Below are 16,543 nucleotides of genomic sequence, written 5' to 3'. Positions count from 1 at the left end.
TAGTTTGCAGGCCCTGCCACATCCGCCGAGTGTCGGAGCCGGTGTAGTACGATTCAATCTTGTCCTGTATTTGCAATTTGCCTGTTTGATGGTTCGTCTGAGGGCATAGCAGGATTTCTTATAAGCTTCCGGGTTAGAATCCCGCACCTTGAAAGCGGCAGCTCTAACCTTTAGCTCAGTGGGAATGTTGCCCGTAATCAATGGCTTCTGGTTGGGGTATATATGTACAGTCACTGTGGGAACGACGTCCTCAATGCACTTATTGATAAAGCCAGTGACTAATGTGGTGTACTCCTCATTGCCATCGGAAGAATCCCGGAACATATTCCAATCTGTGCTAGCAAAACAGTCCTGTAGTTTAGCATCTTCTTCATCTGACTACTTTTTTTCATAGACCGAGTCACTGGTGCTTCCTGCTTTAATTTTTGCTTGTAAGCAGGAATCAGGAGGATAGGATTATGGTCAGATTTGCCAAATGGAGGGCAAGGGAGAGCTTTGTAGGCATCTCTGTGTGTGGAGTAAAGATGATCTAGAATTTTTTCCCCTCTGGTTAAGCATTTAACATGGTGATAGAAACGAGGTAAAACTGATTTAAGTTTCCCTGCATTAAAGTCCCTGGGCACAACGAGCACTACCTCTGGGTGAGCGGTTTCCTGTTTGCTTATTTCCTTATACAGTTGACTCAGTGCGGTCTTAGTGCCAGCATTTCATGAACTGCGCTGTTGGTTAAGGGCTTGTAAATTAGCATTTAACGGAAAGGTGTACACATGTTTTATTCTGTGCATATGACAAATAAAGCTTGATTTGATTTGATTTGAGACTAAACATGGATGGGCCTGGATGGACAGAGGCCTACTCATTGGGGAGCCAGACCGTTACAGACCCATCCTATCAGATTGTTCTGGTCTTAGACTATCACATTTTTTTTATATTAAAAAAAGTGTGATTTTGAGATTGCAAATCTGAAAAATCTATAGGAAAATTCATTCAAAAAACATGACAACATGAGATTTTTTTACACAGGGTGCCTTTCCTTTTCTGGACAGGCCGTTTGTGAACTTTTTTGCAATATTTGAGTATACCCACTTCTCCATGCACCACTGCATAGGGCCGATGGAAAGACAGCAGTCTTTCACAGCATGATGTTAAAATATAAGCAGTCCATAAACTCTGACATAATAAGCCAGTAGGTCCCAATGATAAGAATACAAAAACACAACCATTAACCATTTCCCAAACCAAATGTGCTGCTATTACTTTCCATTGCAAAAAAACATTTCACATTTACCACACAAAGTAACCGGTGACCTAAAGCTTAAAGTGGAACTGACAGCGTTTAAACTCCTTTGCAGATATGAAACAAACAGAAAATCAGAATGTCAGTAAAAAAGTCTAATTCCCGATTTATGCTACCAACTTTATAAGAGGTTGTAAAAATAGGTTATATTTGACTCAACGTTCCATGACATACACTAAGGTATTGTTGACAGAATAGATGGATGAAGTTCAATGCATGATTGATATAATTCACCAATACATTTCTTGGTAGTCCAAAAATGATTGCAATCAGGTTGAGAGACAGTGCCTACCTTTTCATGGTTGTAAAGTTACCAAATGTAAGAGGACTCCTGTGGTGTTTACATATTTGCAGAAATCCTTTGGGGTGTATTTTGGGGCTTTTGGTGAATGCGTTCTAATGATCTAAAGTTGCACTATAGCAACTTCCTGTAAACACACAGTCCAGTTCAAAGTGAATGTGTAACATGTACGCTGGGAGGCGGGAAGCAAGTACAGGGAGTGTATTTAATAAATAAACGAACATGACACAAGACACGAATAGCGTACAGACATGGAACACTGGAACAGAAACAATAACGCCTAGGGAAAAAAAACAAAGGGAGTGACAGATATAGGGAAGGTAATCAGGAAGGTGATCGAGTCCAGGTGAGTCTGATGAGGCGCTGGTGCGCGTAACGATGGTGACAGGTGTGCCTAATAATAAGCAGACTGGCGACCTCGAGCGCCGGAGAGGGAGTATACGTGACAGAATGATGGCAGGGCTGTGTGGCAAATAGCTTGTTTGTATAAAGGTCTACTGTAGCTTTGATTGGCTATAGTGCACCAGTCTCTGTAGACTACGGTCCTGGACAAGACAGATGTTTTTATTCGGTTTTATATACTGCAGTGTCTATTAATTGTCCAAATGCACAGCCGCTTTCCCACTCTATATTGCTATAGAATTTTCACAAATGCCTTAGTGTACGTCATTCCCAAACATTCTAAGAATTTCTGAAAATGTGAAAATGACCATATCTAAGTGGTCACTTGCTAGAAAATGTTTTAAAAACTGTCATACTCTTCCTGGAGGTGTATATGAACAGATGTCTATAAGATTGCATGTTGCTAAAACGCTGTCAATTCCATTTGAAATACAACATTGTTTCACACACAGAAGTCATTTTCAAAGAGATGTCTTACTACAGCAACCATTTTGTAAAAATGGTCCCACCAATTAAAACTTCCTCGGGATCGTTGTCCCTTCCACAGGATGGTTGAGCTAACGTAGTCTAATGCAACTAGCATGAGGTTGTAAGTAACAAGAACATATCCCAGGACATAGACATAAACTCAGCAAAAAAAGAAACGTCCTCTCACTGTCAGCTGCATTTATTTTCAGCAAACTTACCATGTAAATATTTGTATGAACATAGCAAGATTCAACAACAGACATAAACTGAACAAGTTCACAGACATGTGACTAACAGAAAGGGAATAATGTGTCCCTGAAGAAAGGGGGGGAGTCAAAATCAAAAGTCACAGTCAGTATCTGGTGTGGCCACCAGCTGCATTAACCTGTTGGGTCTAGGGGGCAGCATTTGCACGTCTGGATAAAAAAAATGTACCCGATTTAATCTGGTTACTAATCCTACCCAGTAACTAGAATATGCATATACTTATTATATATGGATAGAAAACACTCTAAAGTTTCCAAAACTGTTTGAATGGTGTCTGTGAGTATAACAGAACTCATTTGGCAGGCAAAACCCTGAGACATTTTCTGACAGGAAGTGGATACCTGATGTGTTGTATTGACTTTAAACCTATCCCATTGAAAAACACAGGGGTTTAGGAATATTTTGGCACTTCCTATTGCTTCCACTAGATGTCACCAGCCTTTACAAAGTGTTTTGAGTCTTCTGGAGGGAGATCTGACCGAACAAGAGCCATGGAACGATGATGTCCCATTAGACACCTGGTGCGCTAGTTCATGTTGGGTACCCTCGTTCCAATACGTTATAAAAGAGTATGCATTCGTCCACCTTGAATATTATTCATGTTCTGGTTAAAAAAGGCCCTAATGATTTATGCTATACAACGTTTGACATGTTTGAACGAACAGAAATATATTTTTTCCCCTCGTTCATGACGAGAAATCCGGCTGGCTTACATCATGTGCTAACGAGACGGAGATTTTTGGACATAAATGATGAGCTTTTTTGAACAAAACTACATTCGTTATGGACCTGTGATACCTGGAAGTGACATCTGATGAAGAGAATCAAAGGTAATGGATTATTTACATAGTATTTTCGATTTTAGATCTCCCCAACATGACGTCTAGTCTGTATCGCAACGCGTATTTTTCTGGGCGCAGTGCTCAGATTATTGCAAAGTGTGATTTCCCAGTAAGGTTATTTTTAAATCTGGCAAGTTGATTGCGTTCAAGAGATGTAAATCTATAATTCTTTAAATGACAATATAATATTTTACCAATGTTTTCTAATTTTAATTATTTAATTTGTTACGCTGACTTGACTGCCGGTTATTGGAGGGAAACGATTTCCTCAACATCAATGCCATAGTAAAACGCTGTTTTTGGATATAAATATGAACTTGATAGAACTAAAAATGCATGCATTGTCTAACATAATGTCCTAGGAGTGTCATCTGATGGAGATTGTAAAAGGTTAGTGCATCATTTTAGCTGGTTTTATGGTTTTGGTGACCCTGTCTTTGACTTGACAAAACATTACACACAACTCTTGTAAATGTACTGTCCTAACATACTCTAAATTTATGCTTTCGCCGTAAAACCTTTTTGAAATCGTAAAACGTGGTTAGATTAAGGAGATGTTTATCTTTCAAATGGTGTAAAATAGTTGTATTTTTGAAAAATTTGAATTTTGACATTTATTTGGATTCAAATTTGCCGCTCTTGAAATGCACCTGCTGTTGATGGAGTGCACCACGGGTGGCACGCTAGCGTCCCACCTAGCCCCAAGAGGTTAACCTCTTTTAAGCACTGCAGTGCATCTCCTCCTCATGGACTGCACCGGATTTGCCAGTTCTTGCTGTGAGATGTTACCCCACTCTTCCACCAAGGCACCTGCAAGTTCCCAGACATTTCTGGGGGGAATGGCCCTCACCCTCACCCTCCGATCCAACAGGTCCCAGATGTGCCGGGCTCTTCGCTGATCATGGCAGAACACTGACATTCCTGTCTTGCAGGAAATCACACACAGAGTGAGAAGTATGGCTGGTGGCATTGTCATGCTGGAGGGACATGTCAGGATGAGCCTGCAGGACGGGTACCACATGAGGGAGGAGGATGTCTTCCCTGTAATGCACAGCGTTGAGATTGCCTGCAATGACAACAAGCTCAGTCCGATGATGCTGTGACACACCGCCCCAGACCATGACGGACCCTCCACCTCCAAATCGATCCCGCTCCAGAGTACAGGCCTCGATGTAACACTCATTCCTTCGAAGATAAGCGTGAATCCGGCCATCACCCCTGGTGAGACAAAACCATGACTCGTCAGTGAAGAGCACTTTTTGCCAGTCCTGTCTGGTCCAGCGACAGTGGGTTGGTGCCCATAGGTGACATTGTTGCCAGTGATGTCTGGTGAGGACCTGCCTTACAACAGGCCTACAAGCCCTCAGTCCAGCCTCTCTCAGCCTATTGCAGACAGTCTGAGCACTGATGGAGGGATTGTGTGTTCCTGGTGTAACTCGGGCAGTTGTTGTTGCCATCCTGTACCTGTCCCACAGGTGTGATGTTCGGATGTACCAATCCTGTGTAGGTGTTGTTACACGTGGTCTGCCACTGTAAGGATGATCAGCTGTCCGTCCTGTCTCCCTGTAGTGCTGTCTTAGGTGTCTCACAGTATGGACATTGCAATTTATTGCCCTGGCCACATTTGCAGTCCTCATGCCTCCTTACAGCATGCCTAAGGCACATTCATGCAGATGAGCAGGGACCCTTGGCATCTTTCTTTTTGTGTTTTTCAGAGTCAGTAGAAAGGCCTCTTTAGTGTCCTAAGTTTTCATAACTGTGACCTTAATTTCCTACCGTCTGTAAACTGTTAGTGTCTTAACGACCGTTCCACAGGTGCATGTTCATTAATTGTTTATGGTTTAAACCCTTTACAATGAAGATCTGTGAAGGTATTTGGATTTTTACAAATTATCTTTGAAAGACAGGGTCCTGAAAAAGGGACATTTCTTTTTTTGCTGAGTTTATCTGATATTGGCAGAAAGCTTAATTTCATGTTAATCTAACTGCACTGTCCAATTTACAGTAGCTATTACAGTGAAAGAATACCATGCTATTGTTTGAGGAGAGTGCACAATTTTGAACATGAAAGTTATTAATTAACAAATTAGGCACATTTCGGCAGTCTTGATACAGCATTTTGAGCAGAAATGCAATGGTTCATTGGATCTGTCTAAAACTTTGCACATACACTGCTGCTATCTAGTGGCCAAAATCTAAATAGCACCTGGGCTGGAATAATACATTATGGCCTCTCTCTTGCATTTCAAAGATACAACAAATGTATTATCTTTAACCAGATCTATTGTGTTATATTCTCCTACATTCCTTTCACATTTCCACAAACTTTAAAGTGTTTCCTTTCAAATGGTACCAAGAATATGCATATCCTTGCTTCAGGGCCTGAGCTACAGGCAGTTAGATTTAGGTATGTCATTTTAGGATCTTAACCCTTTCATTTCCAACAAAAACTGAAGAAATTAAATCAGAACATCATTGAAAATAAGAATATAATTTTCATTGTTTTTATAATCATTGTTTTAGTCCTTCTCTGAAAGCGTAGGAAGCCCATTTTTCCCACTGAGTTTGGGTAAGTAGTAATTTGTAGAGTGTCTCTATTTTCCCTAAGTATGCATTTTTTTATATTCTGAATGTCTAAAGAATCCACATGTTGTTCTGAAATATGAACACAGAAATACTGGATATTTTGAACTCTTATTATGGTGGTAATTTGACATCATTTCAGTCATGGTCTTGAATTGGTCTCGCTTTAGGTGGTCTCAAACACAACACTGACTGCCACCAAAGGGCCTCTCAAAGGGCTCAGTCCATTTGCTTGTTTGAACATCCTGAATTCTGATCTGAAGAGCGCATGTGTGCAGGCTTCAGAGAGTACTAAATGACTGTGTGAGATCAAGACTGAAGAGGGCACGACAACACTTTTTCCCCCTCAGGAGACTGAAAAGATTTGGCATGGGTCCCCAGATCCGCAAAAAGTTCTACAGCTGCACCATTGAGAACCACCTGGTAGGGCAACTGCTCTGCATCCGACGTAAGGCGCTACAGAGGGTAGTGCGTATGGCCTAGTACATCACTGGGGCCAAGCTTCCTGCCATCCAGGCGGTGTCAGAGGATGGCCCCCCCCCCCAAAAAAGAAAAAAAAATTCCCTCAAGTCATAGGCTGTTCTCTCTGGAGCGCCATGTCTAGGTCCAAAAGGCTCCTTCACCACTACCCCCAATGTATAAGACTGCGGAACAATTAATAAAATGGTCACCCGGACTATTTACATTGACCCCCCCTTTGTTTTTACTCTGCTGCTACTCGCTGTTTATTATCTATGCATAGTCACTTTACCCCTACCGACATGTACAAATGAACTCGACTAAACTGTACCCCCTGTATATAGCCTCGTTATTGTTATTTTATCGTGTTTCTTCTCATTTAAAAAAAGACTTTATTTAGTAAATATTTTCTTAACTATATTTTCTTAAAACCTCATTGTTGGTTAAGGGCTTGTAAGTAAGAATTTCACAGTAAGGTTTGGTGCATGTGACAAATAAAAATGTATTTGATTTTGATTTGATTTGTTAGCAAGAGTCCAACACTACCCACCTACTCTACGGAATTCTTTGAAACCATGTCCGCTCATAACATGGATGTGTTGCGTTAAATCCATGGCTCCAGAAAGATGATGTGTGAATGCACGAGTGGGAATAAAAAGGTTTCTTTCTCTCCAGCAAAAAAAGGAATCTTTCTCTCTAGTATGAGCAAGAACCCTGTTCTGATAGTTAGCACAAAGACTGGTTCGCTCTGTCACGTGTCATATTAACTGACTAGGTATCCCCCTTTCCCTATTACATTATAATTATTCATAGATTAAAGGACACACAGAAGTATTGCTAAACCTGTTAAGTAGCAAAGCATACCCAGGAATCTCTTCCATATATTTTGGTAGTGACAGTGAATGTATTTTTATCTGATCTGTGCATTCTATTGTAATAATTCAAATCATGTACTGTTACCTCACGCAGCAAGACAGGATGAAGTGCTGCCAGGAGACAAAATCAAAGAGGTCATGTTAGCATGTCACCTTAAAATAACCATTACAATTATGACTATCTTGTCTAAGGCTTCAGCAGAAAATTGCTCTACGATACAAATCTACTGAGATGACCGTTCCTGAGACATCTCTGTGACACTATGACACGGTCTCTGTGTATTGGCTTGACGGACAGCTACACTCTCAGTATTTCCATTCTGTCAGGCTGGTTGACTTAGCGGCTGAGTGACAGTATCAGCCTGATTGCGGTGCACCCACCGATTGTCCCATTGTTTTCATCTAGTGTTTACGCTAATTGACTGTAGTGAGACATGAGTAATGAGTAGTAGTGAGACAGAGAGACATGAGTGAGGAGTGCTGCTCCACTGGTTGCTGCTGGTCGTGTGTGTGTGTGTGTGTGTGTGTGTGTGTGTGTGTGTGTGTGTGTGTGTGTGTGTGTGTGTGTGTGTGCTCGTGCCGCAGAATGGGATAAAGTGACCACATTTGACAAGAATTCCATCAGTCTATTCACACATCCATGTGCTCCAATCACAGATGATATGAGTAATTATTCACTTAGGGAAAATATTGGTGTTCGAATCTTAATTCCATTGTGACAGACTATTAATGACAACATTGATTATTTCAAGATTTGCTGCTCTAAAAAAAATCTAAATAACTTAAACTAGCCTAAAAACATTGTGTCTATGGCCTTATGAATATTCAATCTATGAGTTGCACAATTGTGCATGTTAACGTCACACAGAGCACAGAACCTTCCATCAAACATCCCTGCCTGCCTGCTAGAGAGCCTCCGACCCAGAGATAATAATGTCCCCCTGTCTCCACTATGACGCCAGCCACACATTTTAATTCCGCTGCCTGCCGTTGGATTGTGCAGTAAGTCTATTTGACAGCGAGACACCTGTCTCTGAGGCTCAGACACTGCTGTGAGCCAGACCTCCTGCTGTGCCACCCCCTACACCCCAGCTCCCCTCACCCACACACACAGCCCCTTGATCAGGAAATCCAATCAGGTACGATTTGTGAGATCCAGCGGCTGCGACGTTCTACACAGTAATCAAAGCCTTGTGTCAGAGATGAAACTGGCGTCCGAGTCATACGTACCTGTCACGGACACGCCCCTGCCATTAGTTGTGCTGTGAAGGATGTCGCTGAAAGATGGAGACTTTCACTCTATTGCAACTCTCCCCTCAGATTTTAAAATAGTGTGTGAGAACCTTTGAAGTTGTCACTGCTGTGGCTGAGCACTTCCTTTGTAGGTGAAGGTCTAGCCCTGCATAGCTTAATCAGATTTCAATTGTGGACACAGACTGTGAATCATGCTTGTGTGATGATTAACCGTGCCTGAGACCTGAAGATGTCTCTAGCTGTTACATCTCTGAGCTAATGCCTAGCCTTGCAAAGTTCATTTTCAAAGCATTTGACAAAGCAAAATTACAAAATTACAAAATGTACCCAGTTTCTGCAACAATTCCATAGTGTGTGGTACTGTATATTGTTCCAAGTGACAAAGGCAGGTGTTGAAGGTATTTCACATGAATAGTCGAACGCAGAGAGAAAATATCATGAATGTTTCTTCTCTTTCACCTCAGATCCAAGAAATGCCAATAACCATCTAGCAGCGCTTCAAACATTAGCCAAGCTTTAAAACGGTTTAAACATTTCCAGGGTCAGTACTGGGTCCATGAAAATAAGAGACAACAACACAAACAGATAGCTTTTACTGTTCAGGTCATGGCACAGGTTGTGGAGCGAGGAAGGAAGGGCAGAGGTGCCAGAGAAAAGCATGGGATTAGTAGTCTAATTTACAGCCTTCTCTCTGGGCTGTATTGATCGGTACAGTACAAGCCTCTGCCAGGGTCATGGCTCCACTGCAGCACAGTAAATGGAACGATGGACCCAGGACCCTGGACTGTAGCCAGACCTCATTCTCTTTCCCTGGGGCAAGAACCCATTGAACCCTGGGTCCGGGATAGGGGGAATGGGGAGATGTGATAGGTGAGGAGGTGTGATAGAGAAGATGGGGGATAAAGGGGAAGGAGCAGGGAAAGTGAGATGATTCTCTCTCTCTCTCTCTCTCTCTCTCTCTTTCTCTCTCTCGCTCTCTTTCTCTCTCTCGCTCTCTGGCTCTCTGGCTCTCTGGCTCTCTGGCTCTCACACATACATACACTACTTACACACACACATGTATGGCTCTTCAGCAGTAAAACCCACTGAGTGCAAACAGACCAGCGAAGGGGGTCATATATCATGTCGTCGTGGAAACACCCTTAATGGGCCTAGCGTGATAAGATGTGTCACGGCCGACAGGGGATAAATCACCTGCTGCTTTTTTACTGGCTGATAATGGCTCATCCCCCACATGAACAGAGACAGAGTCAGAGTGCGTGGGCTGGTATTAGAGCAGTGCAGATACAGAGGACACATACTGACCTTGCCATGATGGAGGGGCCCTAGCTGTATAAAACTGGCAGGGGAACAGCTCTAACCCCAAATGCAACACAGATGACAGAGTATGCTTTATATAGTGCACTACTTTTGACCAGGGCCCATAGGGCTCAAAAGTAGTGCACTACAAAGGATAGGATATTGTTTGGGACTAAGCCAGAGCCAGCAGCTTAGACAGCTTATACAACTAAAGGAACACCATTATGTTTCTGTCATTCAAAACTAGTCTACTCATGTAATAGATTTGTGCTGTCAATCCTGAGAAGAAGGAATGGGAACTATTATATTTTAAAGGAGTGTTTTCAGTCTCAGATGATGCTACATGTGTTGACAACATTACTTAAAAGGGCTCCCGCTCTCCCTCTTCACCTCCCCAACACACACACACAAGCATGCACAGTCTCGTTTCATGTGACAGCATCCCAACACCTTGCCTAATTTGTGGCGTTGCTGGTGTTGTTTCTCCCCTCTGAATGCTGCTAACCTGAACGCTGCTAACCTGAATGATGGAAAGAGCTGAGTTAAACAATCTAGAGTTGTGTAAGTAGCTAAACTAAAAACACATTTTTTGTAATTGTGTTATTGTGAGGACCTGTTGAGTAGTGTGTAATGGCCCCTGGCAGAAAGTGAAGGAGGGAGAGAGAGAGAGAGAGAGAGAGAGAGAGGGAAGGAAGGAAGGAGGATGAGAGAAAGAGAGAAAGAGAGAGAGAGAGAGAGAGAGAGAGAGAGGGGGGGGGGAAGGAGGATGAGAGAGAGAGAAAGAGAGAGAGAGAGAAAGAAAGAGAGAGAGGAAGTATTAAGAGTAATGCACTGTCGGTTCAGGACCGTGGACAGCGCATCGATCGTGAACTTCTTTGTAGATACATAAAAAAGTACGAAAAAGTATGAAAGTCGCTCTGGATACGAGTGTCTACTAAATGACTTAAATGTTCAATAAACATTTTTAAAGTAAAATGTACACATGAGGGAGAGAGAACTGTTCCATCTGTTTCACCTATTGCCTCATACTTCCAGCACAATTTTTTTCAAAGAAGGTTGAAAGTCCTAATACCCAAATCCCCATTGGCCAAAAATGACAGAAAATACAGTGTTGACACATTTCAGAAATCCGAAGGGAAAAGAGAGCAATAGGGAGTGGGACAGAAAAAGAAGAGAGGAAGGAGTGAGTGATAAAGAGTGTTCGGGGCCTCAGCATGGATGACAGCAGACTGTGCTGCGAGGGAAGGAGAGAGGGAGGTAGAGAGAAGAAAAATAACAGTTGTCAGAGATCAAAGGGATAGAGAACACACAATCTGCTTACTACATGTAAGACAGGAGCAGTTCTCTAAAGAAATGGGGTTGGCTGATACTGACAATTTGTCCAAATACAGTATGTTCCGCTGCTGAACAAAGAAAAAAAAATCCAGCTTCTCTACCGGAGTCTTTCCAGCTCACACTCTCAAACACCTAGGTCCCAATCACCTGAATTCTAATCACCTGTTCACACACCTGTATGTCATTATCCCACACTATTTAGTTCAGTTCTTTGTACCCCATCACTGTGAGGTATTGTTTGTTTTGTGACACACGTTGTGCTGAGCCCTGGGTTTCCCAAGATTTACTCCTCCCGTGTATGATAGTTTTTGCCTGCCTCACTAACGATGCCTTTTGCCTATTCCCTGCCTGTACTTTAGTCTATCGGATTTCCTGTTATCTACCTATTGCCTGATCTCCCGGACTACGTAACTATCCTTTTCCCTGCCTGTACTGTTGCCCTTTTGGAACCCTGTGTATGACCTTCTGCCTTCCCCTGGACCCATCTACCTGCCTCCTCCTGTGGTCCTTTGCAATAAACCAGCTCTCTGTCTCTCCTCGTGTTCATTACACTCACACTCCATGTGTTTCTCGTATTGACAGGCCACTTTGTTTTTGCTGCTTTCATTCTTATCCTTATACAAAAACACGTAAACACAAATGCACACCTTCCTGTGCTCTTTAGATCTGAAGCTAAGTGAAAAATAACTGCAGACCCAGACTAGTTCCTCCATATTTCTGGGATGAATGTAATTTTTCCATTAGAAATAAACATATTTTATGCTGCTACTTTTGCTGGAACTTTTAGCTGGCTACATAAATACATGTTATTTCCAGCCTGGTACCAATAATTCACTATATTCCACCTTTACACCAGCACTGTATACAATACAATAGTGTATGTTTTTTCAGAAGCCTAAATGGTGAAGTACAGTACATTGTGCTAAATTAATGATCCAAATCTTCTTGGCCTGGTGCCAGTATAAAACAGCTACATCACAACCATAGATGCTGTCCCTCAATGTGCAATTGCAGTTATTACTTAAGTGTAGTGAATGTAATGTATTACATATCTCTGGAAGCAAAACAGTCATTGTACAGCGGAACAGTTGTAATGAAGCGTGATGACCCTACATTGTTTAGTCTCGGAAACCTAGACATTGGAACAACAGTGGAACGACAGCACAAGGTCTGGGGAGAAAGTCGGATTCCCTTGGACATTTCGAAAGGAGAAAGAATTGTTCTGAGAGCGTCTTCTTCAGACAGACAACACGCAACAAATCACGAGCGTGGCGTTCAAACCTTGCTCAATTGAAGGACCTAACGAGTGCCAGGAAAACATTCCCCACACCATTGCACCACCGCCACCACCCTGTACCGTTGACACCAGGCAGGATGTGACCATGGACTCATGCTGCTTACGCCAAATCCTGACTCTGCCATCATCATGAACCGGGATTCGTCGGACCAGGCGATGTTTTTCCACTCCTCAATTGTCCAGTGATGGTGATCTTGTGCCCACTGGAGCCACATCTTGTTTTTAGCTGATAGGATTGGAACAAGGTGTGGTCATCTGCTGCAATGGCCCATCCGTGACAAGGACTGACAAGTTGTGCGTTCCGAGATGCTGTTCTGCACACCACTGTTGTACAATACCGTTTTTTTGCCTGTTTGTGGCCAGCCTGTTAGCTTGCACGATTCTTGCCATTCTCCTTTTACCTCTCTCATCCACAGGACTGTTGCTGACTGGATGTCTTTTGTTTGTCGCGCTATTCGCGTTAAACCCTACCCACTGTCATGTGTAAAAAGCCCAGGACGCCGGCCGTTTCTGAGATACTGGAACCAGCGCGCATGGCACCGACTATCATACCACGCTCAAAGTTGCTCAAATCACTCTAAGTGACCTAAACTGGGACATGCTTAACACCCTGGCCATCCTACAATCTAAGCTTGATGCCCTCAATCTCACACAAATGATCAATGAACCTACCAGGTACAACCCCAAATCCGTAAACACAGGCATCCTCATAGATATCATCCTAACCAACTTGCCCTCCAAATACACCTCTGCTGTCTTCAACCAGGATCTCAGTGATCACTGCCTCATTGCTTGCGTCCATAATGGGTTTGCGGTCAAACGACCACCCCTCATCACTGTCAAATGCTCCCTAAAACATTTCAGTGAGCAGGCCTTTCTAATCGACCTGGCCCGGGTATCCTGGAAGGATATTGGCCTCATTCCGTCAGTAGAAGATGCCTGGTTATTCTTTAAAAGTGCTTTCCTCACAATCTTAAATAAGTATGCCCCATTCAAAAAATGTAGAACCAGGAACAGATATAGCCCATGGTTCACTCCAGACCTGACTGCCCTTGACCAGCACAAAAACATCCTGTGGCGTACGGTATTAGCATCAAATAGCCCCCACGATGTGCAACTTTTCAGGGAAGTTAGAAACCAATATAAATAGGCAGTTAGGAAAGCAAAGGCTAGCTTTTTCAAACAGAAATTTGCATCCTGCAGCACAAACTCCAAAAAGTTCTGGCACACTGTAAAGTCCATGGAGAATAAGAGCACCTCCTCCCAGCTGCCACTGCACTGAGGCTAGGAAACACTGTCACCACCGATAAATCCACAATAATTGAGAATTTCAAGAAGCATTTCTCTACGGCTGTCCATGCTTTCCACCTGGCCACCCCTACCCTGGTCAACAGCCCTGCACCCCCCACAGCAACTTGCCCAAGCCTCCCCCATTTCTCCTTCACCAAAATCCAGATAGCCGATGTTCTGAAAGAGCTGCAAAATCTGGACCCCTACAAATCAGCAGGGCTAGACAATCTGGACCCTCTCTTTCTAAAATGATCAGCCAAAATTGTTGCAACCACTATTACTAGCCTGCTCAACCTCTCTTTCGTATCGTCTGAGATCCCCAAAGATTGGAAAGCTGCCACGGTCATCCCCTCTTCAAAGGGGGAGACACTAGACTCAAACTGCTACACTTACAGTGAGGGAAAAAAGTATTTGATCCCCTGCTGATTTTGTACGTTTGCCCACTGACAAAGAAATGATCAGTCTATAATTTTAATGGTAGGTTTATTTGAACAGTGAGAGACAGAATAACAACAAAAAAATCCAGAAAAACACATGTCAAAAATGTTATAAAATGATTTGCATTTTAATGAGGGAAATAAGTATTTGACACCTCTGCAAAACATGACTTAGTACTTGGTGGCAAAACCCTTGTTGGCAATCACAGAGGTCAGACGTTTCTTGTAGTTGGCCACCAGGTTTGCACACATCTCAGGAGGGATTTTGTCCCACTCCTCTTTGCAGATCTTCTCCAAGTCATTAAGGTTTCGAGGCTGACGTTTGGCAACTCAAACCTTCAGCTCCCTCCACAGATTTTCTATGGGATTAAGGTCTGGAGACTGGCTAGGCCACTGCAGGACCTTAATGTGCTTCTTCTTGAGCCACTCCTTTGTTGCCTTGGCCGTGTGTTTTGGGTCATTGTCATGCTGGAATACCCATCCACGACCCATTTTCAATGACCTAGCTGAGGGAAGGAGGTTCTCGCCCAAAGTTGACGGTACATGGCCCCGTCCATCGTCCCTTTGATGCGGTGAAGTTGTCCTGTCCCCTTAGCAGAAAAACACCCCCAAAGCATAATGTTTCCACCTCCATGTTTGACGGTGGGGATGGTGTTTTTGGGGTCATAGGCAGCATTCCTCCTCCTCCAAACACGGCGAGTTGAGTTGATGCCAAAGAGCTCCATTTTGGTCTCATCTGACCACAACACTTTCACCCAGTTGTCCTCTGAATCATTCAGATGTTCACTGGCAAACTTCAGACGGGCATGTATATGTGCTTTCTTGAGCAGGGGGACCTTGCGGGTGCTGCAGGATTTCAGTCCTTCACGGCGTAATGTGTTACCAATTGTTTTCTTGGTGACTATGGTCCAAGCTGCCTTGAGATCATTGACAAGATCCTCCCGTTTAGTTCTGGGATGATTCCTCACCGTTCTCATGATCATTGCAACTCCACGAGGTGAGATCTTGCATGGAGCTCCAGGCCGTTGGAGATTGACAGTTCTTTTGTGTTTCTTCCATTTGCGAATAATTGCACCAACAGTTGTCACCTTCTCACCAAGCTGCTTGGATATGGTCTTGTAGCCCATTCCAGCCTTGTGTTGGTCTACAACCTTGTCCCTGACATCTTTGGAGAGCTCTTTGGTCATGGCCATGGTGGAGAGTTTGGAATCTGATTGATTCATTGCTTCTGTGGACAGGTGTCTTTTATACAGGTAACAAGCGTAGATAAGGAGCACTCCCTTTAAGAGTGTGCTCCTAATCTCAGCTTGTTACCTGTATAAAAGACACCTGGGAGCCAGAAATCTTTCTGATTGAGAGGGGGTCAAATACTTATTTCCCTCATTAAAATGCAAATCAATTTATAACATTTTTGACATGCGTTTTTCTGGATTTTTTTGTTGTTATTCTGTCTCTCACTGTTCAAATAAACCTACCATCAAAATTATAGACTGATCCTTTCTTTGTCAGTGGGCAAACGTACAAAATCAGCAGGGGATCAAATACTTTTTTCCTTCACTGTATGTCTATCCTACCCTGCCTTTCTAAGGTCTTCGAAAGTCAAGTGAACAAACAGATCACCGACCATTTCGGATCCCACCGTACCTTCTCCGCTATGCAATCTGGTTTCCGAGCTGGTCATGGGTGCACCTCAGCCACGCTCAAGGTCCTAAACGATATCATAACCGCCATCGATAAGAGACAATACTGTGCTGCTGTACTCATCGACCTTGCCAAGGCTTTCAACTCTGTCAATCACCACATTCTTATCGGCAGACTCAACAGCCTTGGTTTCTCAAATGACTGCCTCGCCTGGTTCATCAACTACTTCTCAGACAGAGTTCAGTGTGTCAAATGGGAGGGCCTGTTGTCCGGACCTCTGGCAGTCTCTATTGGGGTGCCACAGGGTTCAATTCTCGGGCCGATTCTTTTCTCTGTATACATCAATGATGACGCTCTTGCTGCTGGTGATTCTCTGATCCACCTCTATGCAGACGACACCATTCTGTATACTTCTGGGCCTTCTTTGGACACTGTGTTAACTAACCTCCAGACGAGCTTCAATGCCATACAACTCTCCTTCCGTGGCCTCCAACTG

The sequence above is a fragment of the Salmo salar genome, chromosome 11, assembly GCF_965601325.2.
Source record: "Salmo salar chromosome 11, fSalSal1, whole genome shotgun sequence".
Taxonomy (NCBI): domain Eukaryota; kingdom Metazoa; phylum Chordata; class Actinopteri; order Salmoniformes; family Salmonidae; genus Salmo; species Salmo salar.
Note: the sequence above shows the minus strand (reverse complement) of the source record.